This window comes from Lupinus angustifolius, chromosome LG06, assembly GCF_001865875.1.
Source record: "Lupinus angustifolius cultivar Tanjil chromosome LG06, LupAngTanjil_v1.0, whole genome shotgun sequence".
Lineage (NCBI taxonomy): Eukaryota > Viridiplantae > Streptophyta > Magnoliopsida > Fabales > Fabaceae > Lupinus > Lupinus angustifolius.
The window spans coordinates 6,345,922-6,364,075 of record NC_032014.1 but is presented as its reverse complement, the minus strand read 5'-3'; the positions used below and the strand labels follow the sequence as shown (position 1 = coordinate 6,364,075).

The 18,154-nt window shown below is 34.3% G+C and overlaps 3 long non-coding RNA genes across 3 annotated transcripts in view; 2 read left to right on the top strand and 1 right to left on the bottom strand.

Moving 5' to 3' along the window:
* The window catches only part of LOC109349336, a 37,986-nt gene extending 32,529 nt beyond the window's left edge, over positions 1 to 5,457 (top strand). Inside the window, exon 4 of the long non-coding RNA XR_002107949.1 lies at positions 4,536 to 5,457. This is a non-coding gene — a long non-coding RNA (uncharacterized LOC109349336). The remainder of the gene's footprint in view (positions 1 to 4,535) is intronic.
* LOC109349340 lies at positions 6,031 to 9,064 on the top strand. Its single transcript, XR_002107952.1, has 2 exons — positions 6,031 to 8,784; positions 8,905 to 9,064. It is a non-coding gene; the product is annotated as an uncharacterized LOC109349340 (long non-coding RNA).
* LOC109349338 lies at positions 6,963 to 17,633 on the bottom strand. Its single transcript, XR_002107951.1, has 3 exons — positions 17,619 to 17,633; positions 16,625 to 16,631; positions 6,963 to 7,027 (listed from the first exon to the last, which is right to left on the bottom strand). It is a non-coding gene; the product is annotated as an uncharacterized LOC109349338 (long non-coding RNA).

The window sequence follows — 18,154 nt, the reverse complement described above, 5'->3', positions numbered from 1 at the left end:
TAAGTTATATATATATATATATATATGTAAGTTATATATATATATATATATATTGGATTATTATATACTAGCTATTAAAAATAAATAAAAGAATCTTCAAATTTCACGTTCTTGCAAAATTTTGATTAGATGCTGTTTTGAATACAAAGTTAATAATGTATTATTCCTTTCTTTCTTGTGTGAACAAGAAGTTAACCTCCTTTTGGATTTGGAAGCCTTTGTAATGAGGCCAACAGGAATTAAAGAGAGGGACAAATTAGGCATGGCACATGACATTGGCACTTAGAAATTGAGGAGAAGCAATATGACAAAGATAACTAATTCCCAATTAAGTGTATGTGAGATATTGTGAAATTTGTGGAATTATTCTCCTCTCTCTAACTTCTGCTTTCTCTGTTCTAGAAGTTCTTCTAATTTCTTCTTTTCTGCCATATGTTTATCTTCCTTTCATTGTAAGAAATTTTATACAGTAAATCAAACAATCATTACTTGATAGTATTTACAGTGTTATCTTTTCTTGTTTATGCTGTATTATTGTTCCTTACATTTGGTATTTTCATTGACTTCCATGGCTGATAACACTTGCTTGAAAGCTTTCTGTCGATGTTAAATAATGATGGAACTAATGGTGAAAATGGATGAACAACATGCTCAGCGACTCGACCAGATTGACGCTAAGATGGGTACCATCAGTCCAATTATCGCCAATGGTGGTCCGAACTCAGGACATTCTGCACAACCATTTCAAGTAAGGAACACCAAGTTGGATTTTCCACGTTTTGATGGCAAAGATGCGCTATCTTTACTATTATTATTGAACTGGTTTTGGCATTCTTGTGAGATATTTGTTGGATCTTCAATTGTTTGGCTGTAGAACTCATTTTAAGGAAGATAATTAATTATATGTGGTGTCTTCTACATGTGTTAACCCTGTCATGTCATGAACTGTTAAATTTTGTGTCTATATTCCTTAGCTTTTATGTATGAGGTTGTATGTTTATGGAGAAGCTGAAATTTCTTCTTGACTTATAATTTTATGAGTTACTTTTTATTTGTTATATATGAAAATGTCTAGCTATGTTATTTGTTGTTGGAATTGATTATATTATTTATTAAATTTGGTTATGAATAAATTGAATTTTTGATTTTCATGAATTATTATTGCATTGTTTAATGCTTACTATGTGAAGGACGAATTGCTAAGTATGTTTTAGGAAATTAATTAGTGAAGAAATTCTGGTTTAATATTCTAATGTATGTAATTCATCCTTTTTGTTTAATGTCAGACATTGTTTTATGCATAATTGTTTTATTGTGTGTTTATGTTTATATGATTTTTAAATAAGATTCTTGTAAAAATGAAAAACTTTCGAATTAGATGACATAAAGTACTTGATATAGGGATGTGTTTGGCAATTTATAAAGCTTAATTTTATCATTGTAGTCGCTAGATATAGTCACATATATAAATTGCTAGACATAAAGTTGTGTTATATGAGTCATAATACTTGAAACTTGTGTAAGTTGGTAGATATAGAATTGCATATGGAATGGATGATCTTCTTGTATTTTAAGACACCTTAATTTCTACTTCTAAATTATTTGACATGTCTGGAGAATTGAATCTACTCATGATTTCGGTGACCACTCTGATTCTAAACTCTTGGCTTTGCTTTATTAGAATTCTTTTTGAAATCTGCATCTTCCATGATCTGTTTGGGTGATAAAGGGAAGATATTTTGGGTTGTGGAAGTAACATTTGCAACTTGAAAGTTTGGTTATGTTATATTTGATTTTCTTCTCATATTATGGTAGTATTATTATGCCATCTTGTAGTTGTGTGTATATTGGAAAAATATGATGGTGCACATGTGTTCTGCGGTGTAATTATACATACAAGGTTGCGACATCCGCTTGTGCATTGGTATCACATGTTATCAACTAGTAGGAATGTTAAGGCTTTCACTCAACGAAGTTATTTAAGTTGTATACGAATTTATTATTAATGTAGTTTAGAAGTAACCAATTTAATAAGTGTGTTTTAATGGATCTTTCTCTTGTTTATCAAAGGTTTTGAAGAGGTGGTCCCCCTAATTTTCTTAGCCTATGTCTTGCTACTCCTGAAAATGTGCATAAGATTTATTGAAATCTGAAGATTCTGGTTGCTAAAGAATGACAGCCACAAAGTTAAAAGAAGAATAGTCCCCGATCCTTCCATTACTTTTCTCAGATTTTCCTTATTTCCATTTGCTATGTAAGTGTATGTTATGTTATTCTCCTATTTTATAGGGCATTTTCTGTGAAGATTTTTCCTCCAAAATTTCTTCCTCTAATCGTCTCTATTGACTTGGCACTCAAGTGCTATATAGTTGCCATGTCAATGGAGTTCTATATATTGAGCGGTAAAAAAAAGTCAAAGAAGGAAGGTACGCTAGATTATCACCAAGTTAGGTTCTATGTTATGTTTATATAAGGATTTTAAACTCATTAATTAAGGTTTCCTTTTCCATATCACAAATTTCTCACAATTGTTCAAATTGGTGACAAATTTATCATTATGATCTTTGTTGGCTATCAAAGAGATCAAATGGTAGAATTAAATTCCACAATTGCCAAACCAATAAGGCCAATTCTTTTGATATATGAAGTAGTTAGTCCACAAAAGCTAATTTGCAACCTGGTAAATTTTCTTTTGACTATATGGGGGCAAATTATAAGCTTGGGATTAGTTTGATTCGCTTAATGAAATTGACCATGTGAAGCAGGGATGTGCGAGTCTTGTGGAGGCTGAAAGCCAGAAGTGTGACGTACTAAACAAGGAGGTAGTACCTATGAAAGTATTCACAAACTTCAATTTGTAGAAGTAATTACAATTCCCTTTCCTCCTAAAATTCCAGGAATTCTTTGATAATATTACCCTCAAGGATGTTGTGAAAAGTGGGCCACATGTATATGAGGGTAAAAAACCCGATGCCAAACATTTTCATAGTAACATTTGAACCGATGCATGTGTGCACTTCATTATTGTAAATGAGTTTTTGTATTGTTTTTGGGTGTAGTGGAATCTAAAACTCTCGAGTTTCTTCCCCTTCTATTATTTTACGAGTCTCTCTTACACCCCCACTGTGTGGCTTCTCATTTACTTATGAGAATATCAAACAAATTTCTTCTTAAAAGAAACAATTTGAGATAAAAAGATCTAGCTTTATTGAAAGGCCAATTGAAAGTCGGATGTTTTGCTTTGGAGCCATTTCCAATGGTTTCCATAAATTGAGATTGTTTTGTTCACTATGGTTCTTAAACCAAGTATTGGCAACTTGTTATTTTATGAACAGGAAAAAATAATTAAAACTAGAAATGCATTATGCAACATGTGCATTGTCATTTTGGCATAGTGGGGATAGTAGGATGTTTTGCTTTGGAGTTGTTTCCAATGGTTTCCATAATTTGAGATTGTTTTGTTCACTATGGTTCTTAAAACAAGTACTAGCAACTTGTTTTTTTATGAATAGAAAAAAGTCAAAACTAGAAATCCAATATGCAACATGCGCTTTGTCAGTTTGGCATAGTAGGATGTTTTGCTTTGGAGTTGTTTCCAATGGTTTCCATAATTTGAGATTGTGTTGTTCACTGTGGTTCTTAAAACAAGTACTGGCAACTTGTTATTTTATGGACAGAAAAAGGTTAAAACTAGAAATACAATATGCAACATGTGCATTTTCAGTTTGGCATAGTGGGAATAGTGGCATATTTTGCTTTGGAGATGTTTCCGATGATTTTCATAAGTTGAGATTGCTTTGTTCACTATGGTTATTAAAACAAGTATTGGCAACTTGTTATTTTATGGACAGGAAAAAGTTAAAACTAGAAATATAATATGGAACATGTGCATTGTCAGTTTGGCATAGTGGGATGTTTTGCTTTGGAGCTGTTTCCGATACTATAAAAAGGCTCCTGAATTTTCATTCTATAATTTACAGTGGTTGTCCATATCTTTAGTTCTGTTTATTTGCAATAGAGTTGATATGCATTTGTCATGTGGCTGAAAATCTCCAATTGTAAGTTCATAAAACTCTGTTTCTTCTTTTTAATTATTCTTTGAATATATTTCGCACTGCTTCTAATTTTAGGTGTATCTAGTGATTGCAATTGCTTTTAACCAGACTAGACCAGTGAAGGGGTTCAGAATTATTATGTTGCATGAGTGGAATTTGTTTATTTGGATAGTGTGCAACTAGCATGCTGGAGTTCGGACTGTGGGGAAAGCGGTTCAATTTTTGATTTAGAAGTCAAGGGTTCAGGACAAGTAATTTAATTTTCGAAATCTCTGTTTAATTCTTTTATATGGCTTTGATGACTCATTTTGAATCGCGAAACTGTCTTTTAACAATTAGTGCTGCCTGCATATTATCTAAGACCACTGCATAATTTGGTGACCTCTACCATGGAGATTCTTAACTCTTCAAAAGCTTGAGATTTCATTTTTATCTATTCAAATTCTCTATGTTCCCTTGATTTCTGTTTGGGTTTTACAGGGAAGATAATCAATGATTGTGTGCAACTCCATGGATGTGTGGTGACTGGGATTACTAATAGACATTCTGTTCTGACCTAGGTTTTGTTACTTACACAATACATAGTTTCTTTCTCCTTTTGGATTTGGCTATGTTTATGGCTATGCTTGTTCCTCTGTGTTTATGTATTATAAGTGTTTGAGTTTTAAGGAGTTTCTGCCTCTTGTGGATAGGCCTTTGTTGTTATGATATGTGGTTTAGAAGATTCTGCTGTTTTCTTGACAACTTTTTGTATGACTTAGAAGTTTTTTTCCTCAGTGGATTCTCGCACCCTTACAGCAGCAACTGAACCAAATAAGAATAAGCAGTCACCTTCTGCACGGTTTGTTATATAATTTGTAAGGGTGCAATGTTGAGTGTTCACATTAAATAATTAGGTTCTGTTTTTTATCAAGTTGTTGGTTCTTTATGTGGAACATGATCATGTCTAAAAAGCTTCCCTATTTTGAATGGATTTGGAGGGCCATGTAAAATATTTTATTTTAAAGAAAATTGGTATTTTATGAATTTTGAGACTGTAGTTGTTATTCTTGTTTCTTCTAGTTGTAAATGAATTGTAGCCGAATTGGTTTTGCTGGAAGGATTCAACAAATTATTCTTATTTTTATATTGTTCTGCCCATCTTATGAAGATTCGATTGTTGAACTTATTGTGTCTATTCGTTTGCAGAGTTGATGATTTTGGGTCCGGAAAATAGCCTCTAATCGTAAGTGTAACCAAGCAGATTGCAAATGCATAACCAGAATAAACCGGTGAAGGATTTAGAGTTATTTATTTAATTAGGTTGCATGAGCTGTTCTTTTCTATGTAAATGCTTCAAATATTGTTCTCCTTTGGGTCTTGGAGAACATATTTATGTTCTGAATTAGTTCTGTGCAATTAACGGTGCTGTAGTTTTTCCGTTCTTGAATCAGGAATTGTATGGCTTTCATCTGGCTTGGTTGGACTTTTAGATTTACTTCGTGATATAGAGGGAGGTATAAGAGATTGGTTGGGGAAGTTCTTCTAAACCAACTTCGATATGATGTTTACCATAGATTTGCTGATCGATATGATTCTGCTAAATTGCAGACTGCAAGAGATTTATAGTTTTGTGGACTATTCTATTTGCGTAAAAAAGTAGTACTGCTTTTCATTTGATCATGAAGATACAGGAGTTGATCTGCTTGTGTTTCTTCTTTAGTAACACCTGGAGTTTGGACATTAGAGATTGGTGAATGTCATGCAATTTTTGATCAAGAATTAGAGCGCCCAAGGTTTAGGGACCAGTAATTTAATTTAAGTGAGTTTTTATGTGTTTATTCTTGTTTTTGGCTGTGCTACAGAATAAACTGTGAAGCAGTTCTTTTTGCAGTTAGTGCCTCCTGTTCTATCCTAGATATTATCTAAGATGACTGCATAATTTGTTGATTTCTACCTTGGGTTCTAAACTCTTCAAAAACTATTGGGGTTTTATTTTCTGCTGCATTTATTCAGATTCTCTGTTTTCCATGATTTCTGCTTGGGTTTTACAGGGAAGATAACCAGTGATTGCATTTGACCTCTATGGAAGCAGTGGTTATTGATGAACGATCTATTCTGACCTAGGTTTTGTTACTTGTAATACAACTTTTCTTCTTTGTTTTGTATTTAACCATGTTTATGGCTATGCGTGTTTCTGTGCGTGTTTCATAAGCATTTGAGTTTTTTATAGGTGCAGGAATTTCTACCTCTCATGGGTTCTACCAAACATGAATTAGCACAGCTTCTTCATGGTTTTTAATGTATAATTGTATTCAGAGTTCACATTAAATTATCAGGTTCTCTTTTTTAACAAGTTGTTGGTTCTTCATGAGGAATATTTTCGTGTTTAAAAAGCTTCCCTCTTTTGCGGTCCTTTAAGTATTTTCTATTGTAAAGAAGCTTGGTTTTTATGATTATTTTACCACAGTTGTTGGTCTTGTTTCATTGAATTTTAAATGGATGTGCAACAGAATTGGTTTTACTCAACAAAATGACAGTCTTTATTGATTCTTCCTTTTTTTGTCATGTTTTCGACATTGTTCTCCTATGAATATATATGTGTTGAATTTGTGTGCAGAATTGCAACATTTTGGATCCCGGAATTGATTTTCTTTGTTGGTGTAATCAATGATTGCACATGCATAACTAGACTAGAGCGGTGAAGCATGATTTAACCAGATTGGGTTTAGAATTATTTTATTTTATTTAATTTTTTTGAATTGTTTGTTCTTTCTTGTTTGACTTTAGTCTTACTTCTCAATTGTTTGGATGTTGTTCTCCATTTGATCTGGACAACAGATTTATTTCGGGGACTGTTCTATTTGGATGCAAATAGCAGTTCCAGAATTGTATGGCTTTTGTCGAGCTGGTTGGGCTTTTGTCGAGCTGGTTGGGCTTTTGGTTCTTTTTTGGATGCTTGTGTTTTGGTTTGGACAGTTCTTCTAATGTTGCTAAAACTTTTGTAAGATGTTTATTTTCCCCTCCTCTAATAATATTCTCTGTTCCTCACAGTTTGTGAGAGGTTGAGGTCCCTCATCCTGCTTCTTCACGTGACTACCTCCCGCCCTATGGAATAGGAGTGTGCATCTATAGGAAGGTTGAGACCACCTTACTTTGTGGAGAGGTTGACGATTGGCTCTTAAGCAAACTTTATCAATTTTTAATGACTTGAATTGAAGTGTGGAGGTCTTCTTCGCAGTTGGTGCATCCTAATGACCTACTGGTTCATCTTGGCTGTTACACGGATAAAGTTTGCGTTTTCAGCGCAAAAGCAGTGGTTGGGCTATTGATTGACACCAATTTAGGTTTTCTTATCGTCATACAATTTTTATTCTCATTATGTCCCTTATAAGTGCTTGTTCAGGATTTGGTATGTCCATGGTTATGTTTGTTCCACTGTTTGTGTATCGCGAAACATAAAGGAAAGGGCTGTGATTGATGATCTATGTTTTTGGGCCCTTGGGACTTCGGCTTGATGATCCATGTTTGGCTTGCAGAATTCTTCTGCACTATAATGCTCTGCTTTCTTCTTATCTAGAAGTGTTTCCTCTCCTTATTATTATTTTCTAGGTCAAAGTTACAATTCAGTACTTTTAAAAATATTAAATGATCCTGAGAATGTTTTTCCTTTAAATACAATTTTTTTATTCTCTGGTGGTTGTCCATATCGTGTCTTGTAGATTTGCAAGAGTTGGTTATTAATTTTCCTTGTGTCTGGAAATCCATCAATAAATTGACTAGATTTTGTGATTTTTCCTTTTTATAAATTCTTCAAATATTGTTTTGCCATTCAACATGAAAATTGATGATCTTTATTTGTGTGCAGCATTTTCGGTCCCAGAAATAAATTTCCACCTGTAGGTAACCCAGGAGGTTTGAATCTAAAATAATATTCAGGAATCTATTCAGATTATTTCTTTTTTGTAACATTGAGTTTTTCTTGTTTTGTTTTCAGCCATTGTATAAATCTAGAGCTTGGAATGTGTTTTTTGTTGGTCTTCCCAAATTGAAGATCTATCTTAAAACATTCTTTCAGAATAGCTCATTGTTAAGTTGTTGTTCTTTTTTTATTATTAAAAAAGCTATCATTATGCAATGTAAATATTGATATTTGTTTCTGCAGTATTCTTAGTAATGATCTTTGTTATTGTGTGAAGGTTCCAAGCATTCGGGTAGTCCACAATTTGGTCACCTCTGAAGCTTGAATTTTGATTGATGAATTTTCTTTATGAATTACACCTGAGTCTTGTCAGGGAAGATAATTCTAGTATGTGCAAGCAGTGGTTGGGAATGTTTTCAAATCTAGGCTTTGTTGCTCTTCATATGAATTTGCTTCTCAGTTTTTCTGTTCCTCCTCGACTTAGATGTCTTATGTTGGGTTCTAAATTTGGCTTTTTTAGAGAGTGTACGGTAACGTGGCACATCAGGTCATCTTTTCTGTGTCAGGAACTAAAACATATTTTTAGTGGCCAGACTCTCTGATATCTCTTCAGAGTCTTGGACTCTTGGTTGCTTTTACTTGAGATAACTTGATGGCAGACTTGTGCTTTGTATGTAGTGTAGCCTTGTTTTCTAGCTTCAAAATTTTGTGCAGCGAGCGTTTACTTTCTCGTTCATTTGATTTCTGCGTCAGCATTACAGATTAATTGGCTTTGTAAGCTGTGGTTGGGAGTTTAATACACATTAACCTTCGGTACATTTGCGTTCGGTATGTTTTTTATTCTTCATTATGTCCCTCACTATACATTTTAGTACTGCAACTTTCTGTTTTTGTTTAAGAACTGTATGAGTTCTGCCACAGAAATCATGATTGATTTATTTTTTCCAGCTCAACGGTGGAACTCTTTGTTGGGCCCCTTGCTTGTTGTTGTGATGACCTGCATCTTGAATTAGAGGTTTATTCTGAGCTTATGGTCTGATCAAATTTTTATGTGATCTATTTGTTTTTCATCCCCTAATTGGAGTCTCTGTTCCTCACAATTGAGGTTGTATTATTGTGCCTGCCCAAGCGACCACCCGTCATGTGGGAAGTTTGATACACTGTTTTCCTGTTGATGAGATATTCCAAGTGTTCAGGATTACAGATTTGATTTCTTTGTTTGTCTCTTTTTCTGTCTTGCTTTGAGCATGATATGATGTCTTGGAATTTCACTATGAAAATGATATTTTGGTGGTATATCTGCAAATCATCTCATGGAAAGTTACACACATCTTCAAAGTCCAGACCAGACTAGCATGGTGATCTCTGCTTTGGTCCCGTTTTTGAAGTTGTGTTTTTCTTGTCATGTCATTCAGATTTGGTTCTTTCCCATGATTTTCCTTGGGTGTGTGTACAGGGAAGGTATCCAATAATTGTGAGCTGGAGGAGATTTTCTTCTTGTTTTCTCTATATGCATTTGCTCGTCCTGGATTTAGACATATGTACACTGTATAGCTATGCTTGTTAGCCTATGGGTTTCAAGGCACCTTAATTTCTATTTCTCCTGGACGATCTCTATAACTTTTTACTTTGGGCTCTTGGGTTTTTGTTGGAACTTATATTTGTTTGTGAGGAAGCTGTTCTTTTGCAGATTAGCGAACTTCTAAATTATTTAATAATGTCTAAAGATATTGAATCCACTCATGATTTTGGTGACCAGTCTGATTTTTAACTCTTGGGTTTGCTTTTTGGAATCTGCGTCTTCCATGATCTATGTTGGGGTGCTACGGGCAAGATATGCTGGGCCGTGGAAGTAGTACTTGCAACTTGGAAGTTAGGTTTTGTATTATGAAATTGTGACATCCACTTGTGCATTGGCGTCACATGTTATCAACTAGTTGGAACGTCAAGGCTTCACTCAACAAGGTTATTGAAGTTGTATATGAATTTATTATTAATGTAGTTTAGAGGTCACCAATTTGATAAATGGTGTTTGAAGTGGTGGTCCCTCCTAATTTTCTTCACCCATGTCATTACTACTCCTGAAAAGCTGAAAAGGTGCATAATTAACCGTTCCTGATCCTATCCATTTCTTTTCTGAGGTTTTCATATATATTGCCCATAGAAACGAAATGTGCATGTTATGTTATTCTCCTATTTTTTATGGAGGTATTTTCTACGAAATGTTTTCCTCAGGCCAAATACTTACACTTGAAGTAGCACTCTCTTGGCACTTTAGTGCTGTATAGTTGCCATATCAATGGAGTTCTATATATAGAGCTATCAAAAAAATTCAAAGAAGGAAGGTATGCATAGATTATCACCAAGTTAGTTTATTTATTATGTTTAAATAAGGATTTTAAACTCATTAACTAAGGTTTCCATTTCCATATCACAAATTTTGTCGACAAATTTATCATTATGATCTTTGGTGGCTATCAAACAGATTAAATGTGGAATTAAATTCCAGAATCGCCATACTAAGGCCAATTCTTTTGATATATGAAGTAGTTAGTCCACAAAAGGTTATTTGCAACTAAGTTAGTTCATTGGTAAATTTTCTTTAATATGATGACTGTGATTATATGGTGGCAAATTATAAGCTTGGGATTAGTTTGATTGGCTTAATGAAATTGACCATGTGAAGCATGTTTCACTAACTAATCTTTCAGAAGTGTGACATACTTCACAAGGAGGTGGAACCGATGAAAGCATTCACAATCTTCAATGTGTTCTTGTTACTACCCTAAAGGATGTTATGAAAAGCGTACCACATCTAAAAAACCTGATGCAAAACATTTGCAAGTCCAGTTAATTTAAAATGCAAATCATTATTTTATGTATTGTTTTTCTCTGGTTGGATACGCTAAAACTCTCTGGTTTCTTCTATTTCTATTGTTTTTCCAGCCTCTCTTATCCCCGGTTATGCTTTGCATTCACTAATGAGAATATCAAACATATTCCTTCTAAAAAGAAACAATTTGGGAAGAATTGAAAGGCTAATTGAAAGTTGGATATTTTGTTTTGGAGCTATTTCCAATGGTTTTCATAATTTTGACATGCTTTGTTCATTATGGTTCTTAAAACAGGTACTGGCAATTTGTTATTTTTGGACAGGAAAAAGCTAAAGCTAAGAATATAATATGCAATTTTGGCATAGTGGGAATGGTGGGATGTTTTGCTTTGGAACTATGGTTTCCATAATTTTAAGTTGCCCTATTTCACTGCGGTTCTTAAAATAAGTATCGGGAACTTGTCACTTTGGACAAGAAAAAACTAAAACTAGAAATACAACCTACGACACAACATTGCAGTGTGGCATGGTAGAAATAGTGAGATGTTTTGCTTTGAAACTATGTTTCCATAATTTTATATTGCTTTGTTTTGCTACGGTTCTTAAAACAAATATTGTTATGTTACTTTTGGATAGGAAAAAGGTAAAAGTAGTTACATTTTGGCATAGTGGGAATAGTGGTGCTTTGGAGTTGTGATTTCCATAATTTTAGATTGCTTTCTTTCACTACGGTTCTTAAAACAGGTACTGGCAACTTGTTACTTTTGGATAGGAAAAAGCTAAAGTTCCTAAAACAAGTACTGGTAACTTGTTACATTTAAATTGGAAAAGGCTACAAGTAGAAATATAATATGCAACAAGGCATTGCAGTTTGACATAGTGGGAATAGTTAGATATTTTGCTTTGGAGATGTGGTTTCCATAATTTTAGATTGCTTTGTTTCAATACAGTTCTTAAAATAAGGATTGACAACTTGTTACTTAGGGCAGGAAAAATCTATAGACATACAAGAAATATAATGTTGTTTTCTTCTTATCTGATGTTTTTCCTTTCTATCATAATGTTCTTCGTCACAGGTTTGCAGTGACAAGACCTCATGTTATTGAGCTCCTAATCTTGTAGGCGGAATGAAATTTTTGTGTTACCAAGCTTGCACCAGCATCGTATGCACATTTTGTCATATCATACTTCTATTTTTAAGAGTTTGCATTATATTATTTACTGTACAGGTTTATGTCCTTATCAGGTTTAATTTTTTTAAATCATTTTTCACTTTGAAATTATTTTTGTACTATCATGATTGTTTTTTTACTATAAAAAAACTGATGACTTTTGATTCTATAATTTATAGTGGTTGTCCATATTTTTAGTTCTGTTTATTTGCAATGGAGTTGATATGCATTTGTCATGTGGCTGAAAATCCCCGTCAGTAAGTTGATAAAACTGTGTTTCTTCTTTTTAATTATTCTTTGAATATTGTTTGTGCTGCTTCTAATTTTAGGTGTATCTAGTTATTGCAATTGCTTTAACCAGACTAGATTAGTGAAGTGGTTCAGACTTAGTGTTATGTTGCATGATTGGAATTTGTTTATGTGGACAGTGTGCAATTAGCAGTGCTGAAGTTTTTCTTAGTTATTAGAATGCTGGAGTCGTGGAGATTGGGGAATGTGGTTCAATTTTTGATCAATAATTTGAATGGTCAAGGGTCCAGGACCAGTAATTTATTCATTGATGAAATCTCTGTTTAATTCTTTTATGGCTTTGATGACTCATTGAATTGTGAAACTGTCTTTTTGCAGTTAGTGCTTCCTAATTATTTTACCTAACGTCCTGCATCTTATCTAAAGACCACTTCATAATTTGGTGACTTCTACCATGGATTCTTAACTCTTTAAAAGTTTGAGATTTCATTTTTATCTATTCAAATTCTCTACATTACCATGATTTCTGCTTGGGTTTTACAGGGAAGATAATGACTCCATGGATGCGGTGATTGGGATTACTCACTGATAGACATTCTGTTCTGACCTAGGTTTTGTTACTTACATAATACAGCGTTTCTTTCTTGTTTTGGATTTGGCTATGTTTATGGCTATGCACGTTCCTCTCTGTTTGTGTATTAGAAGCCTTTGAGTTTTAAGGAGTTTCTGCCTCTTGTGGATAGGCCTTTGTTGTTATGATCTGTGGTTTAGAAGATTCTGCTATTTTCTTGACTTTTTGTATGATTCTTGCACCCTTACAGCAGCAATTGAACCAAATGAGAATGAGTAGTCAACTTCTACACAGTTTGTCATATAATTTGTAAGGGTGCAATGTTGAGTGTTCACATTAAATAATTAGGTTCTGTTTTTTATCAAGTTGTTGGTTCTTTATGTGGAACATGATCATGTCTAAAAAGCTTCCCTATTGTGAATGGCCCTCCAAAATATTTTATTCTAAAGAAACTTGGTATTTTATGTATTTTGGGACTGTACTTGTTATTCTTGTTTCATCTAGTTGTAAATGGATTGCAGTCGAATTGGTTTTGCTCGAAGGATTCAATGAATTGTTCTTATTTTTATTTTTCATCTGTTTTTTGATATTGTTCTGCACATCTTATGAAGATTTGATTGTTGAACTTATTGTGTCTATTCGTTTGCAGAGTTGATGATTTTCGGTCCGGAAAATAGCCTCCAAGTGTAAGTGTAACCAATGAGATTGCAAATGCATAACCAGAATAAACCCTCGAAGGATTTAGAGTTATTTATTTAATTAGGTTGCACGAGCCTGCACTTTTCTATGTAAATCCTTCAAATGTTGTTCTCTTTTGGGTCTTGGAGAACATATTTATGTTCTGAATTAGTCCTGTGCAATTAGCAGTATTGTAGTTTTTTCTGTTCTTGAATCATGAATTGTATGGCTTTCATCTGTGGCTTGGTTGGACTGGATTTATTTCGCGATATTAAGGGAGGTATAAGAGCTTAGTTGGGGAAGTTTTTCTAAACCAACTTTGATATGATGTTTACCGTAGTTTTTTGATGGATATGATTTTGCAAAATTGAAGACTGCAAGAGATTTGTAGTTTTGCGGACTCTTCTATTTGTGTAAAAAAGTAGTATTGCGTTTCATCTGATCATGAAGATATAGGAGTTGATCTGCTTGTGTTTCTTCTTTAGTAGCACCTGGAGTTTGGACATTAGAGATCGGGGAATGTCATGCGATTTTTTGATCAAGAATTAGAGTGCCTAAAGTTTAGGGAGCAGTAATTTAATTTAGGTAATGAGTTTTTATGTGTTAATTCTTTTTTTTGGGCTGGGCTATAGAATGATTTGCGAAGCTGTTCTTTTTGAAGTTAGTGCCTCCTGTCCGATCCTACATATTATCAAAGACGCAAGTAATCTGTGTTTGGCTTGCAGAATTCTTGTACACTATATTGCTGCTTTCTTCTTATGTACAAGTTTTTCCTCTCCTTATTATAATTTTCTAGGTCATAGTTAAAAGTTCAGTACCTTAAAAAATATTAAATGATCCTGAGAATGTTTTTCCTTTAAATATATTTTTTTGTTATTCTCTGGTGGTTGTCCATATCGTGTATTGTAGATTTGCAAGAGTTGGGTGTGAATTTTCGTTGTGGCTGGAAATCCATCAATAAATTGACTAAATTTCGTGATTCTTCCTTTTAATAAATTCTTCAAATATTGTTTTTCCATTGAGCATGCAAATTGTTGATCTTTTTTATTTGTGTGCAGCATTTTTGGTCCGGCAAATAAATTTCCACCTGTAGGTAACCCATAAGGTCTGAATCTAAAATAATCTTCCGGAATCTATACAAATTATTTCTTTTTTGTAACATTGAGTTTTTGGTGTTTTGTTTTCAGCTATTATTAGAATAATTGATGTTATTTAATTCTTGTAATTAGCTTTGCTAATCAAAGCTGAAGTAGTTTTCTGTTTAAATTTGTTTAGCTAAGCAATCCTAGTTAGTTAGACTAGTTGCTTCTAAGAGGATGGCGGTTACAATTATGTAAATGTCACATGACTTGTTTTCTCTTCTATAAATAGAAGATTGCTCAATGTACTCATCAATCAATATCAATTATAATAGAAACAATTATTCTTCGATTTATCTTTCTTACATGGTATCAGAGTTTTTATGGCCAATGCCGCCTCTGATCCTCCTCCTTCCATGGATTTTTCACCAAATTCTTTCACTACTGCAACCAGTTCCTACTACAAAACTCACAAAGAAGAATTACCTCACATGGAGTCAATTCATGATAGTTGTTCTAAAATCAAATCGTGTTCTTAGGTTACTAAATCCAGATTTTCCACCGCAATTTCTCATGAAGCAGATGCACTAATAATCGCACAAATGCAGGGTTCTTGAGCTGGGGAAGAACAAGATCAAACTATGTTCTCTTGGATTCTCAACTCGATCTCAGAATTTCTGCAACCAAGTGTTATAGGTTGTACTTCTGCTTTTCAGTTATGGCACGAATTACATTCTTTTTGCAATGCACATACTAAAGCACGAAGTAGACAACTTAGGGCACAACTATGTGGAATTTCTCAAGGATCCAATACCATTTCTGAATACTTTTCTAAAATAAAAAGGCTTACTGATTCCTTAGCTTCAATTGGAACTCCAATTTCATTAGAAGAACATGTTGATTGTGTATTAGATGGAATGAATGAAGAATATCACAACTTATTACAACTATTGAAAGTCAAGTTCATCCTCCTTCAATCAATGAACTAGAACAATTTTTGCTTACATATGAGTCTAGACTGATCAAAAATAAATATAAAACTGTTTCTGATGCATTATCTGCAAATGTGGTTGCTACTGAGCCACCTTCATCAGTTTCTGTTACACACTCTGCACCACTGGCACCTTCTCATCCACCTTATCGTCTAAGCTTTCCCTCTGCACACCATATGAATGATTATTCTGGACAGTTTTATAATGGTTCTCGTGGAGGAGGTCGTTTCAATAAACCTGGAACTCGTGGTGGAAGATCCTTAAGCAAAGTCTCAAATTACTTCTTTGATTACTGCAACAAATATGAACATGATGTGGCTTGGTGCTACTATGCACCATATGACACTGCCTAACCATGTCTCACACATATGGTCATAACTACGTTGATAGATATTGACATGCAACTCCTCACAATCCTCACATGAACTATCCAATCTCTCCTACAACTAGTCATCATCTATCTTCTCCTTACACAAGACCAAGAGTTCCTTTTTCTTCCTACACTCATTCAAGGCCTGGTCATCATCAGAATCCACCTAGAAGAACTACAAGACCTGATTCACAATATACTCATCCATCTCCCTATGCTATGAATATCACACATATTGACCAAGATTCCAGCAAACCATCCTTATGTATCCTGATTCAGGTGCAACAAACCATTTGACTGCAGATCCATCTTTCTTAGTTGAAGCAACTGAACAGTTTGCTTCATATCACATCTATATGGATAATGGCAACAAAGCTACTATTACAAGTTGTGGACATGCTTATTTTCAGTCTCCCTTTAATTCTAAAGTGTCTTTGTCATTACATAACCTACTCCTTGTCCCTACAATTATAAAAAATCTTATGAGTCTGTCTCAGTTTGCTAAAGATAATCAGTGTTTCTTTAAATTTTACCCTAACCATTGTTTTGTCAAATCTAGGCTACTAAGCAGGTGCTCCTACAGGGTTCTCTCACTGCAGAGGGGCTCTATGCTTTCTCAAGTCTTATATCACCTACTTCTTTACATTGTAATGCCATCTCAAGGCTGCCTTTATATGCCATACCACTGTTTCTTCTAGTTCTAAGAGTTTGATTTCATACTTACTTTGGCACTATGGATTAGGACATGCCCATGAGGCTACTGTAAAAAGTGTCCTTCAACAATGTAATATCTCACATTGTAATAAAACCAGTCTTGATTTCTGTTCAGCATGTTGTTGTGCTAAGGCTCATAGACTTCATTCCCCTACATCTACATCCATTTATACTCAACCTTTTGATCTTCTATACTTAGACCTATGGGGCCTGCACCTATTCATTCAGCAACAAGTTTTAGGTATCATTTGTCAATTGTTGATGCCTATACTAAACACACTTGGATCTATCTACTAAAGAAAAAGTCAGAAACACTGCATTTGTTTAAACTGATTCAAAACTAATTTCACCAAAATGTCAAGGCTATTCAAAGTGATTGGGGGAGAGTTAGACCCTTTACAGAATTTCTCAACATCCTGGCATAATTCCTCACACTCATCATCAACAAGGGACTGTTGAAAGAAAGCATAGGCACATAGTTGAAACTGGACTAGCATTGCTATCTCATGCTTCTCTACCTCTGTCTTACTGGGAGTATGCCTTCACATCTGCAGTGTATCTTATTAACAGGTTACCATCACTTACACTCCATTAGTCTTCCCCTCACACTCTTTTATATGGAATTTTACCTGACTATTCTTATCTTAAAGTGTTTGGATGTGCCTGCTTTCCACTATTAAGACCTTACAGGAGTCACAAACTAGAATTTAGATCTTCTAAATGCACATTCCTTGGTTACTCAACTCAACACAAGGGATATAAATGTATGGCAAAAGATGGCAGACTCTATATACCAGATCCTAGTTCTATGCCCTGTCCTGAGCCATCTCCTACTACACTAACCCATCTTTCTCCTCAAAACACCTTCCACATCAATGACACTGTTACCAGTACATCATCACCCTCCTCCCTTATTCTTACACCATCTCCAAGTCTTCCTACTGAATATTCCCCAATGCCTAATACTGAAAGATTATCCTCCTCATCCTCAGACCAACCCTTACAACTTTCACCATCCATTACACTAGAATCTTCACCTATACAACTAACCAATGTTATTCCCATTTCTATTCACCCAATGCAAACTCGCTCCAAATTTGGAATTGACAAGTCATTCATTCCCAAGTTCCTAGAGCCTTATTAGCACAAACTGAACCTACTTCTGTCAAGACTGCTCTAGGTGATCCTCTATGGTTTCAAGCTATGCAAGAGGAATGCAATGCTCTCATTCAGTTGGGAACTTGGACTATTGTTGATTTACCCCAGAAAAACAAGCAATTGGGTGTAAATGGGTCTTTTGGATGAAGGAGAATCCTGATGGAACAATTAATAGATACAAGGCAAGGCTTGTAACAAAAGGATTTCATCAAAAACAAGGGGTTGACTATAATGAAACTTTTTCTCCAGTTGTGAAGCCTATTACTATAAGAATCTTCTCGCCTTGGAGTAACATTCAAATGGCCTCTAGAGCAGTTGGACATTAATAATGCTTTTCTCAATGACTTACTTAATGAAGAAGTATATATGCTACAACCTGTTG